The 20,362-nt window shown below is 38.5% G+C and overlaps 1 protein-coding gene across 1 annotated transcript in view; it reads left to right on the forward strand.

The window, feature by feature from the left end:
- SLC9A9 (solute carrier family 9 member A9) overlaps window positions 1–20,362 on the forward strand; it is a 210,455-nt gene that overhangs the window by 157,181 nt on the left and 32,912 nt on the right. The gene's annotated exons all lie outside the window — the stretch shown is intronic.

A 20,362-nucleotide genomic window follows, 5' to 3' on the forward strand; every position in this document is an offset into this window, starting at 1 on the left:
TATAGACGATAGTTGCATTACAGCTGGCACCTTCAAAATATTTAAGAATCCAAAAGTGATTATACTTAAAAAAAAAAGCTTAATTTATTTTAACATGTTTAGTAAGGAGAAGAAATTTTGAAAGTTCAAGGAAACAGAAGGTCTGGAGAAGCTGGGCAGTGCAGTGGTAGTACGTTCCTAATTGAGGCTATATGGAGTGAGAAGAAGCTAAGAAGCTCTGCCCTACAGTAGTATATAGACAACAGGTTTAAATAAATCAACGTTTTTAAATTCCAGAATAAAACTAATCCGATTATTAATCAGACAGGGTGTAAATTCTGTGTTTGGGAAACTAGGAGGTTGGAGACTAAAGCAGCCCAATGACTGCTGCCTGCCCACGTATTCAGAAATAAGTAGCTACCCACGAGAAAGTAAAAGTAGGACAACACTGGTTTACCCACACCTCTTACAAACAAAGATGCACACATTGAGAAGATGTAGCTCCCAAGACTTCCCTGGATTCCTGAACATTTGTGCTTCTATATTCACATTCCTACTGAGGCATATATGGTAGAGATCTTGAATATGGGGCAATGGGCACAAGCTGAAACATGGGAAGTTCCATCTGAATATGAGGAGGAACTTCTTTACTTTGAGGGTGACAGAGCACTGGAACAGGCTGCCCAGGGAGGTCGGGGAGTCTCCTTCCCTGGAGATATTCAAAACCCACCTGGATGCAACCCTGTGCAACATGCTCTGGGTGAACCTGCTTTGGCAGGGGGTTGGACTAGATGATCTCCAGAGGTCCCTTTCAACCCTTAACCACTCTGTGATTCTGTGATATGAGTGTCTGATGCTTTATTCTAGAAAATCTGGTTTACATGTCTTTTGCATTTCAAGAAAATACTTCAATATCTTTTTTATATTCTTCAAAAGAACATCCTCCTAAAGCAAAGGTAGAACATACACTCTTTGACACCCATGCTGTCACTAATACCTGTGCAAAGATGGCAAAAGCTACCATTCTAATTTATTGTCATTTTAAACTGACTCTGCAAAGGCTTTGCATAGCTGTCAGTGAGATCCCACAGTAACAATCATGCCCTAAGCTTTTAACAGAGATATACAATGAATATAAGAGAAGCCCATCTGCTCATTTCCATGCATACTGGCTCAGGAGCAGAACAGGCAAAGTTCTACCAGTAGTCTCCACTATTCAACAGCACATCTACTGGTCCATTACCCTGCACTACTGAGTAGAGATTAACGTTCAGGCTACATGTATGTTTTTCTGATACCAGCTGCAGCAAACTAGGATGAAATATTTTAACTGATAAACTGTAACTCTTTGAGAATACTGCTTCCTTAAAGAGTTCAAGTGAAGTTATCTTTCAAAGAGACTTTTGATGGAAAAAAACATCTTTTTGGTTAAAAATGAATGCATTGCCCTAATTCATCTACCAGAGCAGTTTTAAGGGCCAAAAAGCACTTAGCATTAAAGTATTTCCCTAGGATAATTCTTCAAGAATGCTTAGAAATAGTAGGTGAATGCTGTATAAAGGGGGGGAAAATATGTTTAAATGTTAATACTGAGTACCAGCATAACTGACTTTAACTACCACCCAGTCCCACTTCTTTTTCAGAAGGAACAGCCTTATAGTTTCTATAAGGCAGAAGGAGTAGGTGAACAGGAAAAAAAAAATTGCTCTGAAGAAGAAAAAAAAGAGAAAGAAAAAATGTAGAAGGCAAGAACAGGACAGAGGCATGAGTTAAAAAGAGACATGAAAGAGACAACAAGGGTAGAGCTAGAAAACAAGGGACAGAGGCAGAAGGGAAACAAAAATCAATATGAAAAAGTCAGACAACAGTACATGCAAAATGAAAGGACTGTAGAATGCACCAGAAACACCACTTCCCAGAGACTGTCTGTATGATAGAGATCTTGAATATGGGTATCTGATGCTTTATTCTAGAAAGTCTGATTTCCATGTCTTTTGCACTTCAAGGAAGTATTTTAAGGTGCTTTTTTTTTTAAATATTCTTTAGAAGAACAGATTTATTCCTAAGTGTCAATCTCTCTTCCAGTCAAGTCATAATCTTTCCTTAGAATTCAGATTTTTGGTGATTATAGTCCTGCCATTATCCTAAAATATATTGTTATTACAAATAATACTTCTACATTTTACTGATCCTGAAAATGTGTATCCATATGCCTGCACAGAATAATGGCTCAACCACTAATGCTTTGACTCACAGCTCTGAGCATTTCTTTGGTACGACTATTTCTGAAAGACATCCTTTTCAGGGAGAGAGAAATTATCGACCCAAACTTTCTTTTGCATTTCCCTGCCTAATGTTACAAAGCTGTGCTGCTAAATTTAGAAAAATAAATTGTCATGGAGCACAGTATTTGTGCCCAATACAAGATCACATAGAGGATTATGCGATATAAAGTTTTCAAAGAAAAAATACTGCAAAATAATAATCTGTCTGGCTATATACTTCGAAAGCATATAAGACTGACATTTCAGTAGTTTGACATTTAAGCTTAGACATTAACACAAATATTATCTGCTCTTCTGGCAATAACATCTCTTATGCCTATTTATTTCACAAGGGAAAAGCAAGAGGGAGGAGATATCACTGAGGAAATCAAAAAGTTTTGCTGTTCCCTTGCTGTCCTTGTGAATGATTTACAGTTAGTTCAGTGGTCTTTGGCAATGGCAATGTGCCACACTAGGGTAGAACAATACAAAACAATCCCAAAATTCTGTTTGAGAATCAAATTCTACTTTTATTCTGAAAGAAACAGTAGGAGCTTTATCCAGAGACAGCTGGGTTCAATAAGGGTTGTTTTCTTTAAGCAAGTATCTTTGAATCAGGTATTGACACCTAAGAAAAGCATACTGTTCTCTAAAATCTGGGCTAAGAAGTGTTAATATTGGAATGATAAAAATGAAGAACAGATCATTTAAGTACTTAGAGGTATCCTCTTGCATTTTCATCTCAATAATTTAAACAACGAAAATGCAAAATAAAATACTTGGTATCTGACAGCGGGTAAGTAAATTCCAGTGAATTTATTTCAACAACTTTGTTTTTACAGCTTACAAATGCATTACCATTTGAAGCTCTAATATCCCACACTTAAGGCTAGTGGAAAAGTGAGGGAATAAACAAAGGTATTTCAAGAATTTATTAGGGGAAAAAAACATGATCTGTGATCCAGCACTATATATGTGGCTTTATATTGTTTTTTGTGTTTTTTTCAAGGCAGATGTAGCCAAGTTTAGCTAACAAATGAATAAGTGGAAATTTCATCCTGCAAGGGCGAGAAGTTGTGTGTGTAAGGGCAGAGCTCAAACAAATGGTGAACAAAGTTGTCCCATTCCAGAGCATCCTGCAAAATTATAACTTTGCTCCCAGCTAGTAGCAATTTGCTTTTAACTCTTCTCAGTCCCAAACCTCTTTACTTGCTTACTCCAGAAAGTATCAGTGGTTTTTGCCTGCCTAGTCCCAAGACATTGTGTATCTGACTAGAGTTAAATTCCTCCTCTACATAGGCCTGTATTCCACGTTACAATCTGTCACTAAAAATGAAGGTAAAATTAATATAATAGAAGTGTCTTGCAAATTATCTTAGACAAGTTTAGGCTAAACGCCTGCAATCGCTTCTGGTTTCACTTGATCTATACAAGGCTTTTTGTCCACTAAGGCTTCTTTCTTTCTCTGTATCCCTATAACTATCGCTTCCTCATGTGGGGCCATTTTTGCTCTCGCTGGCTGTTCTGTATCACCAGTCAGGAAGGTGACTACACTGTTCTCCCGGCTTCTCATGCTGTATAGTGAGAGAAGGAAGGATTTGGGATTGCTACACTAAAACAAAGTGCAAAAATAACTGAAGATTAAAAAAAGAGAGCATAATGTATGTGCTAAGATGTTTCCATCCACATGTGCTCACCATCGTCATAAGGAGAAGCCTGCATGTTGCAGGATGTGTACTTTAATAGTACACACTGAACCTTGCATTGAGGAAGAAAAAATAGTTACTGCGTAACAGGAAAATGTATGCAAGATTACAACAGAGGAAAGCAAGAAGGGAAGGAAGAGGGACAAAGACTTCAAATGCATGGTAAGTTTCTTCAAATACTTAAGTGTTAAATTGCAAGGCACAGGCATTGGGCCCACCTGCAGCCAAGTCTAATAATTCTTTTCCTGGCAATGGGGTGAGGGATAAGACTGTGTGTGATGTGGTTGTCCAAGACTAAATAACATGACCAGAGCGCTAAAGCTGCCTATCTCTGGCACATATGAGGGGTGAGAGCGAACAAGAGAGATACGATGATTGTTGTTAGCTGGCTAGTATGGGTATTACAAGTATCACAATGACAGGCCTACTGCATCCTCGGTACTGCTCCAAGCTACCAAATAGCAATGTAGCCGTCTAACTTGCCCAGAGCTTTGCTTTTCAAGCAGCTCACATGCACACTGCCACAAATAGAGTAGTAGGAGGAGAGCTTTCTCCTTCTTTACAGATTTCTTTTCAGTCTGAGGAACTAACATTCAGTTACACTGAATAGAAGCAGGAGTCTGGGACAGAGTGAGCCAATTCTCCATAAAGCAACTTTTAAAAGCATTTTTAATTGAACTGCACTTATCCGTCATTCAGATGCATTCCTTTCAGTTTAAAAAATAGGTTGTTTGTGTCCTTTGCACTTACCTGAAAAATCAGTCAGCAAAAAGGAATTGCATTATTTGTAGACTTCAAAAGTTTAGCCTCCTTAACTTATCAGGGCACCTATCATTTTATTTCTCCTGTGCTTTGTACATGGATGAAACAGACATAATGGCTGCCTATGAAGTAAGATAAGTACTATTCTGTGCCTGTGAGAAAATGGAAAAGCTACTAAAAGCAAAAGTGCATTCCAGGGTGAACTGACAGTCAAAAAAATTCAGCATTTTGTGGGCTTCAGCTGAATTTTCCTCATGGGATGACTTGCCACTCTCATACCAGAGAGACAACTTTGAAGGAAAAGATAAGAGGCTGTAAGCATGCACATGCACACCATTTTCTTTTACCTGCTAGAGAATGAAAGGTTTCTTAATTACTAATGTTCTGATTTGGTATTCTTTATCACTTCAGTGATGACAGCAAAATAGCACACAGTGTCCTAGTTTGGGACCAGAACCTCATTTTGCTAGACAGTTTCAAATAGAGAAGAGACAATCTTATCTCAGAGACTTCAGTCTACCTATGAATCAAAGAAATATCAGACAACGCAGTGTAAGTGAATTTAAGTACCAACAGTAATGTAGAACTGGCTAGCAGGAAAGGTAGACATCATGGCATAGGTATGCCAATAGAGCACAAGAATCAGTTTTTCAGGTGTTACAAGCAGATCACAATAAAAAGCTGAGAGAAAAGCACAAATCTAGTAAGTGGATTATAGTGGTTATCATAACATGAGTATGATGCCAGAGCAGCTGACTATATCATAAGGCTTTCTCAAACACTGCAAACTCGAGCAGTACGGGGTCCCCAGAAGGTATTTTACCATTAGCAACAATTGCCTGAACTTGATTCAAAACTCATGCCAACAACGCCTTTTCAAGCATGTGATCTAGAACTCACTGTTCTTTCTACAGCACAGATAATCAGTATAGCTGATTTGATGCTATTTCCTGACCCTTTCCAAGGACGCAAGATTGTTGAAACTCTGCAAATTAATCTAATAAACAAACATGGCTAATGATTAACCAGAATAATAAGTGACCTCAGTTTGTCCTCCATTCACAGAAAGAAACCTGGATAAGTAATACTTAAACAATTCCACGCTGAATACACAAGTAAAATCATTCTCATTTGTAAAGTTTCTCTCACATCACTTCTTCGAAAATCTCGTTCATGTCCAGGTATTTTTACAAGAAAAAATTACTCAACATGAGTTAAATAACAAGTATGAATGCAAAGTTAAATACAAAGTGTTAAATGAAAAGTGTCTCGTTCCTTTACAAGATTTGACATATGATCCTTTTCACTCTTCCACTGCATAGAGACATACCGGAAGATTATTTGTCATAGTTTCTTGATATTTTTATTGCAAAATATAAGTCTTTGAACCCACCCTTTCCCCACCATAATCCTGAAGGGAAAAGGGAGCTGCAGAAATTTTGGTTCCACAAACTATAATCAAAATGAGATAAAGTTTAAAATTTTTACAATTTATATTTTTTTTCATACTGACACTAAGATTCAGTACATTGCAGAAAGGTCTGTTTACATGTTTAAAAACAAAAAAAAAAGCAAAAAAATGAAGTTAGAAATAAAAGAAACTGACAGGGGAAGACAACAGAAAGGTCAGATTCTTTTTCATAGTCTATAATTTTATCTCTTATATAAAATAATACAAAAACTAAGTCATTCTGGAAGAGGGCTTTTTTTTGCCAAAGGTTTTGCTCCACTGGTAGCAAAGGCATTATATCAAATTTCTTGATTTCTTTAAAGGCTCTGTAGGAGTATGCAGTGCTTTTGCCTTTAAAGGAAGAAATAGAGATACACATGGAGGAAACTTTAAGGGATTTTTTTTTTAAAAAAAACAGTGTTCAAAATAATGGTTAAACAGTGCAGGCATGGGACAAGTGGAGGAGGAGAGCACGTCATTATTATTACAATCTGAATAAAAGGAAAGTACTTTAATGTGAAAAGACATTCACAGTGAAGTCCAAAAAAAAATCCAAACATATTTTGTAAGCCATTATTGAATCCTTGTTGTCATCCATCGGAGACATGCTGAGCCAGGTTCTATTTTCTGTTCTTTGTATCAAATGGTCATTGATTTTTGTAAGAGTTCTACATGGTATCTAAGGCAGAACCTGGCCTACAGCTTGCTCTAGACAACTAGGTGTAGAATCACCAGCTTTTCTATTTAACATCTTAGCTCATTTGACATAGCATGCCTTTTGTTTGTGCTGTTCAAGGGGTTCTCTCAATATCTGATAACAAGGGCCACAATCAAATATAGACTGTTTCACAGACCCCAGTGGCCCCAATATAAATGCATGGGTCTTTATGCAACTATGTCATTTTCTTTCCTGTAAAAATATATTAAAATGCATTAAAATCTACAATAGTTCGAAACTACAATCTTCATCCCACAAGAAGTTCTGAAAGTTAAAAATAAAATTGTTCCTAGAAGAAATATAACATATTAATCTTTTCAGTACAAAACAACTCCAAAGCTCATTTTAAAAGTCAATTTTTTTAATTTTTTTTTTTTTTTTTTTTTTTAAAGTATTTCCAAAATGTCTGTGAGGCTCATCAACTGCTGGTTGCATACACAAAAAGGAAGCCTACAGAGGACGATCAGGTTAGGAAAGCTAAAGCCCTGACAGATTTAAATCTGGCCAGGGATGTCAAGGACAAGAAAAGCTTCTATAGGTATGTCAGTGATAAAAGGAAGACTAGGGAAAATGTGGGCCCTCTCTGGAAGGAAACAGGAGACCTGGTTGCCTGGGATATAGAGAAGGCTGAGATACTCAAATGACTTTTTTGCCTTAGTCTTCACCAGCAAGTGCTAAAGCCACACTGCCCAAGTCACAGAAGGCAAAGGCAGGGACTGGGAGAATGAAGAACCACCCACTGTAGGAGAAGATCAGGTTCGAGACCATCTAAGGAACCTGAAGGTGCACAAGTCCATGGGACTTGGTGAGATGCATCCACAGGTCCTGAGGGAACTGTCAGACAAAGTTGCTAAGCTGCTATCCAACATTTTTGAGAAGTCATGGCAGTCTGGTGAAGTTCCCACTGACTGGAAAAGGAGAAACATAACCCCTGTTTTTAAAAAGGGAAAAAAGAAAGGCCCAGTGAACTACAGGCCAGTCAGTCTCACCTCTGTGCCTGGCAAGATTATGGAGCAGATCCTCCTTGAAACTATGCTAAGGCACATGGAAAATAAGAAGGTGGCTGGTGACAGCCAACATGGCTTCGCTAAGGACAAATCATGCCTGACAAATTTTGTGGCCTTCTATGACAGGGTCACAGTGTCAGTGGATAAGGAAAGAGCAACTGATGTCACCTACCTGGACTTGTGCAAAACCTTTAACACTGTCCCACACGACATACTTGTCTCTAAATTGGAGAGACATGGAGTTGACAGATGGACCACTCGGTGGATAAGAAAGTGGCTGGATTGTCGCACTCAAAGAGTTGCAGTCAATGGCTCGATACCCAGGTAGAGACCAGTGATAAGTGACATTCCTCAGGGTTTGGTATTGGGACTGGTCCTGTTTAACATCTTTGTCAGCGACATGGACAGTGGGATTGAGTGCGCCCTCAGCAAGTTTGCCGAAGACACCAAGCTGTATGGTGCAGTCAACATGCTGGAGGGAACGGATGCCATCCATAGGGACCTTGACAAGCTTGAGAGGTGGCCTTGTGCAAACCGCACAAAGTTCAACAAGGCCAAGTGCAAGGCCCTGCATGTGGGTTGGGGCAATCCCAAGCACAAATACAGGCTGGGCAGAGAATGGATTGAGAGCAGCCCTGAGGAGAAGGACTTGGGGGTGATGGCTGACGAGAAGCTCAAAATGAGCCGACAATGTGCACTTGCAGCCCAGAAAGCCAACCGTATCCTGGGCCGCATCAAAAGAAGTGTGGCCAGCAGGTTGAGGGAGGTGATTCTGCCCCTCTACTCCACTCCACCTGCAGTACTGCATCCAGCTCTGGGGCCCCCAACATAGAGCTGCTGGAGAGAGTCCAGAGGAGGGCCACAAAGATGAGAGGGCTGGAGCACCTCTCCTATGAAGACAGGCTGAGAGAGTTGGGGCTGGTCAGCCTGGAGAAGAGAAGGCTCCGGGGAGACCTTATAGCAGCCTTCCAGTATCTGAAGGGGGCCTACAGGAAAGCTGGAGAGGGACTTTTTACAAGGGCATGTAGTGATAGGACAAGGGGGAACAGTTTTAAACTGAAAGAGGGTAGATTTAGATTAGATATTAGGAAGAAATTCTTTACTGTGAGGGTGGTGAGACACTGGCACTGGTTGCCCAGAGAAGCTGTGGATGTCCCCTCCCTGGCAGTGTTCAAGGCCAGGCTGGATGGGGCTTAGAGCAACCTGGTCTAATGGAAAGTGTCCCTGCCTGTGGCAGGGGGTTGGAACTAGATGATCTTTAAGGTCACTTCCAATCCAAATCATTCTATGATTCTATGAGTCTGGCAGCCCACCAAGCAGGTCAGAAAGATGACAAAAGAGAAGTGGAACTGGAGCCTCTGGAGCCGTAAGAAATCTGGCTTTTGCAGGGCTCTCAGCAGAGGCTGTTAATGTGCCTTCCACGTGGTTTGCCAGAGCCAGGGGAGTAAAGGGGAAGGGGGTAGGAAACAGGTAAAGCTTCTGTCTACAACACAGCTGAAACTGACATTTTTTATTTCAGCAAACCCACACTTCAGACACAGAGATAACATATCTGAAAAATTTTGACTGGGCATGACTAATTCCTTCAGTATGTTTTAGCAGCTGGCATTAAAGACAACCCTTTCTCTGCAAAGCACCACTACGTTCCTCACTTCTGCTTGTGGGTGAGTAGTCAGTCCCCCTGACCTAAGCAACCTTTGCACTACACCCAGGAGCTGAAATATCCAAGCCATTCCTCTCAGATTTACCAAGGGCTACTTCTGAAGCTATTCGGCTGACCAGTGGATGCTCACAAGTCCCACCAAGAGCACATAGCCCTTCACACAACCCAGGCCTCAGTCAGGAAATCCAGCTTACAGAACTGTGTTTGCTTTTTCTCTTGATGTTATTTTCAGCTGTATGAAGCCACCATATACAGCTATAGCATGTTAAAACTGAACAGCATCAAGTTTTATACTTTAGCATAAAAGAAATTCAGCACACACACTACCAAGACAGAACTAAGTACGGAGGATTCCTCTTACAGGCATATTTTATACAGAGATGCTATATTAATAGCTATAGACCAAGGGCCAAATGTTCCAGCATGGACAGAAGACACAACTAGAAAAATTGCTACATTTAAAAAACCACCATCCAGTTCTGCAGCTTACTTCTAGCTGCATAGCTGTCTGTTACAGTACCCATATCTCATCAAAATACAGAACTTGAAGGAGATGATCTAAAGCCTAGTGATGTAAATGGACTCACAGTTTATTGAACTTAACAAAATATAGTTCAAGCCATCTTAGGATCTGATTTTATTGCTAAGTATTAATTATTATTCCATGTGACAATTTTGCTTTATTTTTTCCTCCCCTTCCCACTTGATTATTACAGCATACTGTAGCCTGAATGTACAAAGAAGCAGAAGCCTATGCTTGTATTAGTCCACTCAAGCATGAAATTATAGTTTGTTGGCTGACAATACTTAACAGCACCCAGGAGACCTAAGTATGATATAAGAGTACCGGAAGCTTATGACACAGATTTAATCAAGCATAACTTAAAACCTTCTTTCAAGTCTCTTATTATTTCATTTACAGCCCTGTATGTGCAAAAAGTTACTTTGCATTACATCTAAAGGGTTTTGAAATGTTCTTCTGCATTTATATCTTTCACTGTTGCCTTTCCAGTCACTTAGCGCATATCCAGATGCTTGAACGTGCATGCAGCACATGCTGCATATGTAATACCATCTATAAATGGCACTTCTTTTACAGCAGCAATTGTCACAGCAAGATACTGCTAATTATAACATCACCTAAGCAAGGAATTGGTAATACTTCCTAGTAAGGGTCTGTTATTAATGTTAAATTACAGTGGTATTCCTGTAAAAGCTGTGAGACGAAAAGAATTCAGTATGATTAAGGTTATTACCAGGAATGCCAAAGGGCACGTTAATGGTTTTCCATTAGAAAGTATTCTTGAATTGAACTCTTTTATGGAAAGGTAATATCTGGATGCAAAACCCTTAAGGTTACTGACATGTTCCAGTGCCTTCAGTGGGTGTGGATGAGGCCCTCAATACAGGTCTGAGTTGGAAGCTTAGTCTGTATGTTGGCATTCTTCCCATTTTAGGTGGTTGTCCTGGAAAAAACACTGTTAGTGTCCCTAGTTTGTGTTGGCTATGATAGTTTCGAGTTGAGTTAAACTACTGTAGCACACTCTAACACAGAACCACCAAAAAGGCTGAGGCAAACATGCAAATGTGTGAGAAAAAAAAAAATTGTTTGCCTCTGATTTTAAGAACACGCTGGCAATCAGGGATTCAAAATAATGCAATTCTTGGCAGCGGAGAAACTCAAGAGCCATTTTCTATTTTCTGCTATTGAAATAGGTGCCTGATTCACTAGAACACGTGCATCACCACACATTCAAATATATTGTGAATCAATCAATCTTAGTACCTGTTCTTATTTCGGCACTTCTTCTCAAGGGGATGCTAAGGGAAGGTGGAGAGAATAAATCAGAAAAATGAAAATACCGATTTAGGGCTGACTACAAGTTTGCATGAGGTAGTGCAGCAGATCATCACATCTTATGCGCTCACTTTAACTATTGTTAGAGGATGCAAAAGTCCCAAACATGGGAGATAAAGGCTGTCTTTCATCTTACACTATACTATAAGCTTCAAGTATAATGGAATTCAGATTATAGTGCCCATAGGAAGACAATTTCTTAATTTAGATGCCTAAAAAATCAGAACACTTCTGAAAATCAAGGCTGTGGCCTTTTATTTTTCATAAATCTAGACCTAGAACTCAGGAACCTCTTGATTTCTGTAGATTCAAGTCATCCTAGCAGAGTGTTTTTCTGTAAAGCTAGCACCATTCCTTCCAGCTGAACATGTTTGTGGGCTTCTCAGTGAAGGCTATTTGGCAGAACTCATCATCCTGACCTTCTTTGGACCATGTGATATACTTAGTTACTCATAGTAAATACAGCATTCAGATTTATATAATCTTCTCCTACAGGCTCAGAAGCTGAAGAAATTTGGTGACAGTATTTTTAGAACTTTATCGGTATGTATCTAGTTGTCATAAACAGAGTCTAGTTTGACATACAGATAAAGAAAATGAGCTGCAGTTCCAATCACAGCACCAGTTCTACTACTCCGATACCAGCATCATTACAATAAAACATGCTACTCTCCATTCTTAGCCACAGGGGGCATAGGAAGATGTTATGACTTAGAGGGTTTGGTCTGTGACAGAATGGGACAGCACAATTATTTTATGAACTTTGTTACTTCTACTTTTAGAAAAAGAAGCCATTCCTAAAGGTGAATAGTAGAGGAATGGGTGGCAGCACAGAACATTTTTGGGTGCTGCCTTTGTGGCTTGGTCACAATTGGTCACATAGGTGCACAGAGGCAGAGAAATAATGATAGATTGTAAAATAATAACTTCTACAAAGTGTATATAGTTTACCTAAAAGATCATGAAAATACCAAAATTCTGTGGGTTCGATGTCCTGGAGCTGCTATTTCAAAAAAGCAAGAGATACTGTCATGGAAGGTTAGGAAATGCATACTTCATTACATGAAGGAATGGAATAAGTATTTTGGTCATTTTTTTTTTTTTTACTTGTGCAATTATACCTGATAAAAAATGTTTTACTCTGTTAAATAGTCATTTAAAAATTATTGCAAAGGATGTATTATTTATGCAGACAATTTTTAGAGTTTTTTTTTTTGTCTTCTGTGTAATTATGTACTGAGAACTCAGTTGTACTACAAATGGTAAAGTCTCACTCAAATTCTATAAAGTTCCTAGCCAGTGCTGATGGACTTTGAATAAAACATCCCCTATAAATTTCTAATGAACAGACAGCAAAACACTCAATCTGCTAAAAGCAACCTGGTGATTTTCTGAACTGATTCTTTACCACATTATAGTACTTTAAGTATTTAATTTTAGATGCAGAAGTAGGGAAAACCAGTTGAAAAATTAAGCATTTCTGTACACTTTTTGAAATACAGAATTTCTTAAAATAACCCACTGACATTGACCATAATCTTGAATTTTAAACAGTAAGTTGTTATTTATTATATCCTCATTAGCCAGACTTCTGCTCAGTACTACCTATTTTGAAGAACAGAAAGTCCTAGCTTTGCAACATCTATAAGTAGTTCAAGAAGAGGTTCCTTCCTTGTTTCATTTTGTTTGGTACATTGGTAAGGACCTGTAGTCTAAACTCAGACATGACTTGTACTGTGATTGTTACACCAGTGCAATATCCATTAGTCTTAATTTACACCACTAGAATAGAAAATGTCAATGCATACAACCTTCAAAAGCCTTTAATTAGACACATCTTTGGCTTCAGTGTCTTAAGTCTCTGTTACACCAGTAAAACAAAGCATCTCTGTTCATGTCCACTGTTTCCCCAAACTAGTGGGACAGAATTTTCCTCCATTCTACATTGATTTAAGTTGGATTCCTTGAGAAGAAAGTATGGGGAAAGTGGATTTTTCCTCAGCTATTGCACTAGCCTACATAGCCTTGGTCATGAAACTGCTTATGCTTTCTCATTCTCCAGTGACCAGCCGTCAGATGGGAAGGGGGAACACAGCCTTAGAGTATAGAAACCTGATTTACACTTTAATTGTTGAAAGAACATATAAAACCAGTTTGAGGAATTTTGAAGAGTAATGATATGCCTTAATATTTTCATTGTGATTAAGATAAGAAGTGATAGACCCTTCTTTAACAGGGAAGCACAGAAATGGTTTTTACTCAAAAAGCCCAGTATGATTTATTCAAAGGTTGAGCCCTCATTAAAGATACAGAATAGTGCATGTCACAAATGGTTAAGGCTTTGAAATTCTTGGTGGATTATTCACTGAAATTTGCATTGCTACACAGCACGAACTATTTTTGGATTCTGCATAAATAGAATATCTAATATAGAATTACATTATAATGAAATATGCAATAATGCAAGTACCCATAAAGTGCTTTTCATGTACTGCAGGCATCCAAAAGTTTCAAATACATAAAATATGATTATACTTGCTGCACAAATGACTGCATATCAGGTTCATTCACATTTAATTAAAACTGTATAATACATATATACAGTCTGCTAAGACATAGTTAAACTGCTATTGATACTTTGTGTCATGGCCAATATCAGTGGGAACTGGAGTGAATAAAGATGTGATTGGTCTTTAGGGCTTGGTCCTTCTAGCTAAACTAGAGAGTTATACTTGGTGCTACGCAGAAAATGCTATTTGTTAATGATCCATGAAAATACAGATAAAGCAGCTCTGGATCTGATTGTTCCATAGGATGCTACATGTTTAAGAAGGCAATATAAAGATACAGGTTTTATGTTTCATTTTCTGTGATACTCAATTCAATAATACTTTAAATCTTAAAGAATAAAATATGAAAAAACATATTTGTAAATATGCATATGTAGTCCATATTGAACATATTTTTCAACTGTCATTTCCCCCACTTTCATTCTCACTTACACAATGGTGCAGCCTCAGCAGCACGGTTCAATAGAGAAAGCATGGCCTCAACACAGGCTGGTCTATGTCTAGCCTGCTATGATATTCTTTTAGGAAATAGAAACAGTTGATTCAAACCCTCTTGAGCTAAGAGGAACCAAAAATCCTTATCTTTCACTTCCCAGATCAGTGCTTTAATACCTAGGCTATTATGTAAAAAATGGCCAGTAACTCACCTGGCAGCTGAGATTTTTTTGGTTGAGTTCATTGCTGTCTCAATGAGTTAGGGATGGTACAAGGACAGCTAACTTATGTCACTCTAGGAAATAAGGCAGAAATGAAATATCTCCACAACCCTCTCCAAATTACAGCAATACTAAGGTGTCTACCTCTCTGATGATTCTCTTCCCAACCCAGCTTGCTTCTTAGCATCACAGGGATATTATTAGGAACCTAAGGAGATTTGTGGCTAATAATGCAGGTGACTTGTGGTTTATTCTTAGCAGTATAAAATGTCAACTCTGCTCATTTTATTGGACTATGCATCTTCACCCATATTTCCAAGAACATAAAGGATAGCTGAAAATTACATTTTTATTTTAACTTCTTACATGGTAATAAATACATCTACATCTCCATGTTTTTGCTTTAGGCTCTGTTGCTACAGATTCAACAAGACAACCATGTATTTACGGTGGTGTTTTTACTTTTGTACATAGAAGAGCTAGACCCTATTTTTTAAGCATAAATACATGTATGCTTACATTATGGGTGCAACTACAAAATGAGCATTATGTCTTGGAATGCTTTCTCAATCTTCCTCTATCTACATACACACCCTTTGTACAGCACAGAACAATCTGTTACCTATTCCAATAATGACACACTTACAAATGTTTTCCTAACATTAGATATGTCTGATCAAAATCAACACCTCCAGGACCAAACCTTACCACACTCAGTGCAGACACACAGCCGTTCTTCTGAGAGTGCACAACACCCCTTCATCACACAGTGGGGTTTACAGTAATATCCCTACTCAATTGGTCAGATTAAACCTGACACAAGGCATAAAGGAAGTTTGGGGTGTGATTTCATGCACAGATTGGCAGGTCCAATCAATGCAAATGAGCAAAAATAGCTACGCATTCACTAGCAAGCAGGCATATGCTTGTTCTGCCTCCGTGTGCAAGGTAATTTCAATCTGAAAGCTACACTGCACATGAGAGCAGTGCCAAGCCAGAGCTACTATCTCCTGAGTGCACACGGCAAGAAAAGACCGAGTAGGTATGCTATGAAATACAGCTAGGAAGCTGTAGCAAATAGTCACACATCAGATTGGGCTGGAAGCTCAGGGCAAACACATCACAAATGCTTTCTCAGGAGTTCCTCATAAGATACGTCTGGGACCCACTCCCACAATCCCTCCCTGAGAGGCAAGCAGTTCCCCAGGGTGGGGAGGGGAGTTCCTGCAGCAGAAGCCTCAGCAAGACCTTGCCCCCAAAACTGCCCTCCCCACGGCTGAGGAGATACACTATGAACTTGTCACTACAGATAGATATTTTCTACTCAAACTTTCAGAGGTACATAAAAAGAAAATTCAGATTCTGTAGAGCAGTTCACCAGCTGCAAAGCAAATAGCTATGACTCAGTTTATCACAAACAATAACAGAACAGGAATAAACATTAACAAGCTAATGCTTCATCTGATTGTGAGGGGTTTTTTAATCTTGTTTCTAATTAATTTTGACAGATTGAATTAAAATGTTTATTTGCTTTGCATTTGATGTGCATGGGGCCCTCCCTGAATTCCTCTCATAAGATTATAAGCTGTCAGCACCAGCCTTTGTGAGCTCTTTTTCTTTTGGACACTGGAGAAGAGAACTACGTCCTTATTTCCATTTGTTAAATATTTTTCATCTGTTAAGAGGCTTCTGTTTTTCAGAAAGGTTTTCCTGCTTTCTATTTTGTTTTGCTTTTAATTTTTCAGACGTAGAAGTTTAACTTCAATATTAATGCACAAGCTCCCATTTTGACTGTGGAGCCCCCTCACTATATTCTTTTTTTAAAAGCCTTCCTGTGTTAGTTCCAGCTGAAGTACCAGAGGAACAGGGCTCTTATCCTTCTCTGTACTTTCTGTCAAAACACTTGCAAGAAACATTTTTGAGACATTTCAGCTGGAATTAACAAGAGAAGACTGATTTCCTAAGGTATGCGTTCCTTCTCCTGACAGAGTCAAGGAGACAGGCTGCTTCAGGAAAGAAATTACTTTTCTTGCACTCTTTTCTCCTTCTGGTATATGAACAATTGTCATTATCATTAATTTAGATTCTAGTTGCTTACAGAGCTGGGTGTAAGCTCCTCAGCAATGAATATTTTTTAGAGCTACTGTGTGCAAAACTAACTATCAAACAATGCTCAAGACTAATTGTAAAGTGCTACAATCTATAACAGAGTCTGATTATTGGATTCTTATGTTTCTGTACCCTATGTCTTAATAGCAGCAGTTTTGATGACTGCTGCTAGAATGCATTTCAGGGAAATGGAAGCAAAACAGGAGAAAGGAAACGCTTCTAGCAACAAATTTCACAGTAAATGATTGAGAGCTTGGAAGGTCATGGGGTATGATGATTCTGCACAGAATTTCAGCTAGTCTACTTAGACTATGCATTAATTACATTTGTAAAAGTTGTGTTATCTGAGCATAGAGGTGACACTTTTCTTTGTTCTGTGTTTATGCTGCCTAATTTGTTTTATTTTAAAACTACAGTTACACAAATTGTTGTGAAAATAGCATACAGGAAAAGTATATAGATGAATTACATGCGAAAATAGCACACACATTCACTGCCACCTTGTATTAGTGTCAATAAAACAAACAACCCAATGAAAAAGTAAATCCAAAATAAGCCCCTTGGAATGAATGGAATTGATACCACTCCTGACAAAACTTAGCTCTTGCTCCAAGTGCTAAATCCAGCACAGATGGAGTCCGTTAATCTCCATTAGCACCGCTATAACTGGGGGCAGAATTTTCCTTGGTGACTCCTTCCTGTTGTTTCACTGGGTTGTGAAGACTGATGTAATAGTGGCACCAGGCAAGAACAGCCAGTCTTGGAGGGTGCTTGGTCCAGCATACACTTCCGTGCTTATCAATAACTATCACTAACTGGGAACAATAGCCAAGGTTACAGGTACCCTGTGCACTAAGTGAAAGGGTGGATACCTGACCTGTCTGATATGCAAGATCTTGCTCCTCCTTCACACGCAGGTGCTGAAAAAACTACTCCTGATTCCTTTTGTCCCAGAACACAATAAAGATCATAGAAACTAAGCTTAAATGAGCTCTTCTGGCACTGAAATGACTAAGAATGGTATTTGCAGTCCATTCCTACTGAAGGCTGAGATGCTTTTCGATTGTCTGCTGTGAAAGCCAGAGTAAAGCCAAGCTGAGCACAAGGAATCTGAAGGCATCAGGGCACACAGTATACACTACCATCCTTCCCTACAGAGTCATACAGAGTAGGGGCACAACTTCCACATGTGTCTTTTCACAGTGGAAGGGCCATCTTCAAGATCTGTAACCCAAGTAAAGAGCTACATGATGTAAGATGCTCTCGTAAGCATATGCTACGTTTTTAACCTAATATAGATATGCTATAAGTTATAGGGACAAGCAGAATAGACAAGCAGGCAATACAAGTGAGTCAGGCAGATATTAAGGAGAGATATTTCATCAGTGCACATGTGAAAACATGTAGTCAATGAGAACACAAGTAAAAACTTTACTCAGCTTCAGTATTCGCTTAAGATTTCTACATTATTAAATAATATATCACAACAAAATCTAAGGCAAGTTATTACAGATATATTGGGGGGGGGGAAAGCAGCCTACATTTAAAGCTGTATTCGTTCATTCATATTTGCTCTATTCACAGATATGATGGCATTTTAAAATAATATGACCCAACTGTTTCTGAAATGCCAGACCATGCTAATTTACAGCAATTGGGAAGCTGAACACACTTATGGCTTCAAACTTAACCTGCAAATTACAAGCCAAGACCAACCAATGCAACAATACAAAGACAAGGTGATACATTAACTGTGTGAAATGAGACAGCCATCTTTCAGCAGGAAGTTAATTCTAGAGCCTTCCTATTGCAATTTCCAAAGGAAGAGGACATTGGTCAGTTGGAAGTAAACAGGTGATCATGATTTGTAGATCTGCGTAAAAGCCATAAATGATGGCTCGGGCTTTGAAAAATCATAACCATCATTTCACTTTTTTATCCTTCCCATGCTGACGTTTACAGAAGCGAAGGCAACCCTCTTCCAGTTCTCAGGTGCTGAGAGGACTGGTTTGCTCTCCTGCTAAGAAATATATTTAATGTTTCTCTTTGGCATGCTTATTTCCTCACACTGAGTGATTTAAGATTAATCATCTAATGAGTTTGAGTACGTAGCCAAAATATACGCACCTTAATGTGTTCAAAATTTCCTTGAGTTCTAAGAGACTGGTTAGTGTTATTTCTACATTCATCACAGCACTAGCCTTTTCTCTGGATGGCCAAATTCTTTCCAAGACATTTGCTTGAAAACGTGTCTGCTTTCTTCCCTGATTATCTAATAAATCTTCAATTCTAATCACCATATGTTACTACCAGCACTACAATTTCATTTAAACTCTTCAGAGTTGCTCTGCACAGGGGTTTTGAAGTAGTGACTGTTAAGGAGTTAGTATTTACGTTTTCCTTTCAAGCTCTTTCATCCTCAGCAAAGCACTGCATCACTTCAGTTCTTGCTCCACTTATGTTAGCATCCAGTTGTGATTGTATAGTTTTGCTACTGGTTTTTTCTTTCATCTGGTTCTGAAAGGCCCTTAAATCTGTAGCTTAGCTCAAGTTGAAATTTCCAATAGACCCTGATGTTTTCATGTTAGAACTATTAGTTTTCCTCATTGCTTTTTGATAGGTTTTTTTCTAAATCTTATTTTTAGGTGTGGGGTGGGTTTTTTTGGTTTGGTTTTGGGTTTGTTTTTCAAAACAAAGGCTATGGTTACTGGTAAAATGTTCTACTCAATATACTATTGCATTTGGGACAGATAACCTGTTTAGCTAAATGCAGCAGGAAAAAAATGGTAGCAAAAGATTAGATGAAAACTTGATCGTTTGTTTTGCTATCTCATAAGATCTAGGCTTCTTTGCGCACATTTTAGTGAGGATGCACAGACCCTCAATCTTACATAATGCCTGTGACATTGAGAACTTTTTTATTGATGGTATCAAAAGAAGTAGTATAGAAAACAAAAAAATCAGAATATCTCTATTTGGTAAGATGTACTTGCGGCATACTTGGCAGAACAAGGGGAAGCTGTAGTAAATCTATGAAGGGAGATTACATGCTCTCTATATGACGAAACTCTGTTCAATCATGGTAGTTGTAAAGGAATTTGGAAATTGAAATAAGGCTTTATGGGAAGAGACAAGGAAAGAAGAAAAAAATCACGGCACACACCAAAGGTCAGAAAAGTCAACAAGGCACAAAGTACTGGGCCTTTTAAATCCCCCTATATCTGTAGACAATTGAAAAAAAACACCACACCACAAACCATGATGCTTTGTTGTAAGTAGATGGTTTTGAGCTGCCATTCTACCATCCATAAATACTTGTCTAATATTCTGTAGTTATAGTAGGCTTCCAATACTAATCCTCTAGGAGCATACTTGTAAAACCCATCATCTTTTCAGAATCCTTTGGGCCTAGAATATCTGACCATAGGTTAATTAATAAATTGATGCTAAAACTGGCTGAGATTGCAACACAACTACTTGATAACATATGTAATGTTTTTAGCCTCCATAAGACTCTTCCAGCTATTGTCTATGGGCAATATTTTTTTATCTGAAAAGTCTGAAGGGAGTCTAATAAAACCTGAAGAGTTGAAACTTTGATAAACATCATAAGTCATGCT

This window comes from Nyctibius grandis, chromosome 8, assembly GCF_013368605.1.
Source record: "Nyctibius grandis isolate bNycGra1 chromosome 8, bNycGra1.pri, whole genome shotgun sequence".
Taxonomy (NCBI): domain Eukaryota; kingdom Metazoa; phylum Chordata; class Aves; order Nyctibiiformes; family Nyctibiidae; genus Nyctibius; species Nyctibius grandis.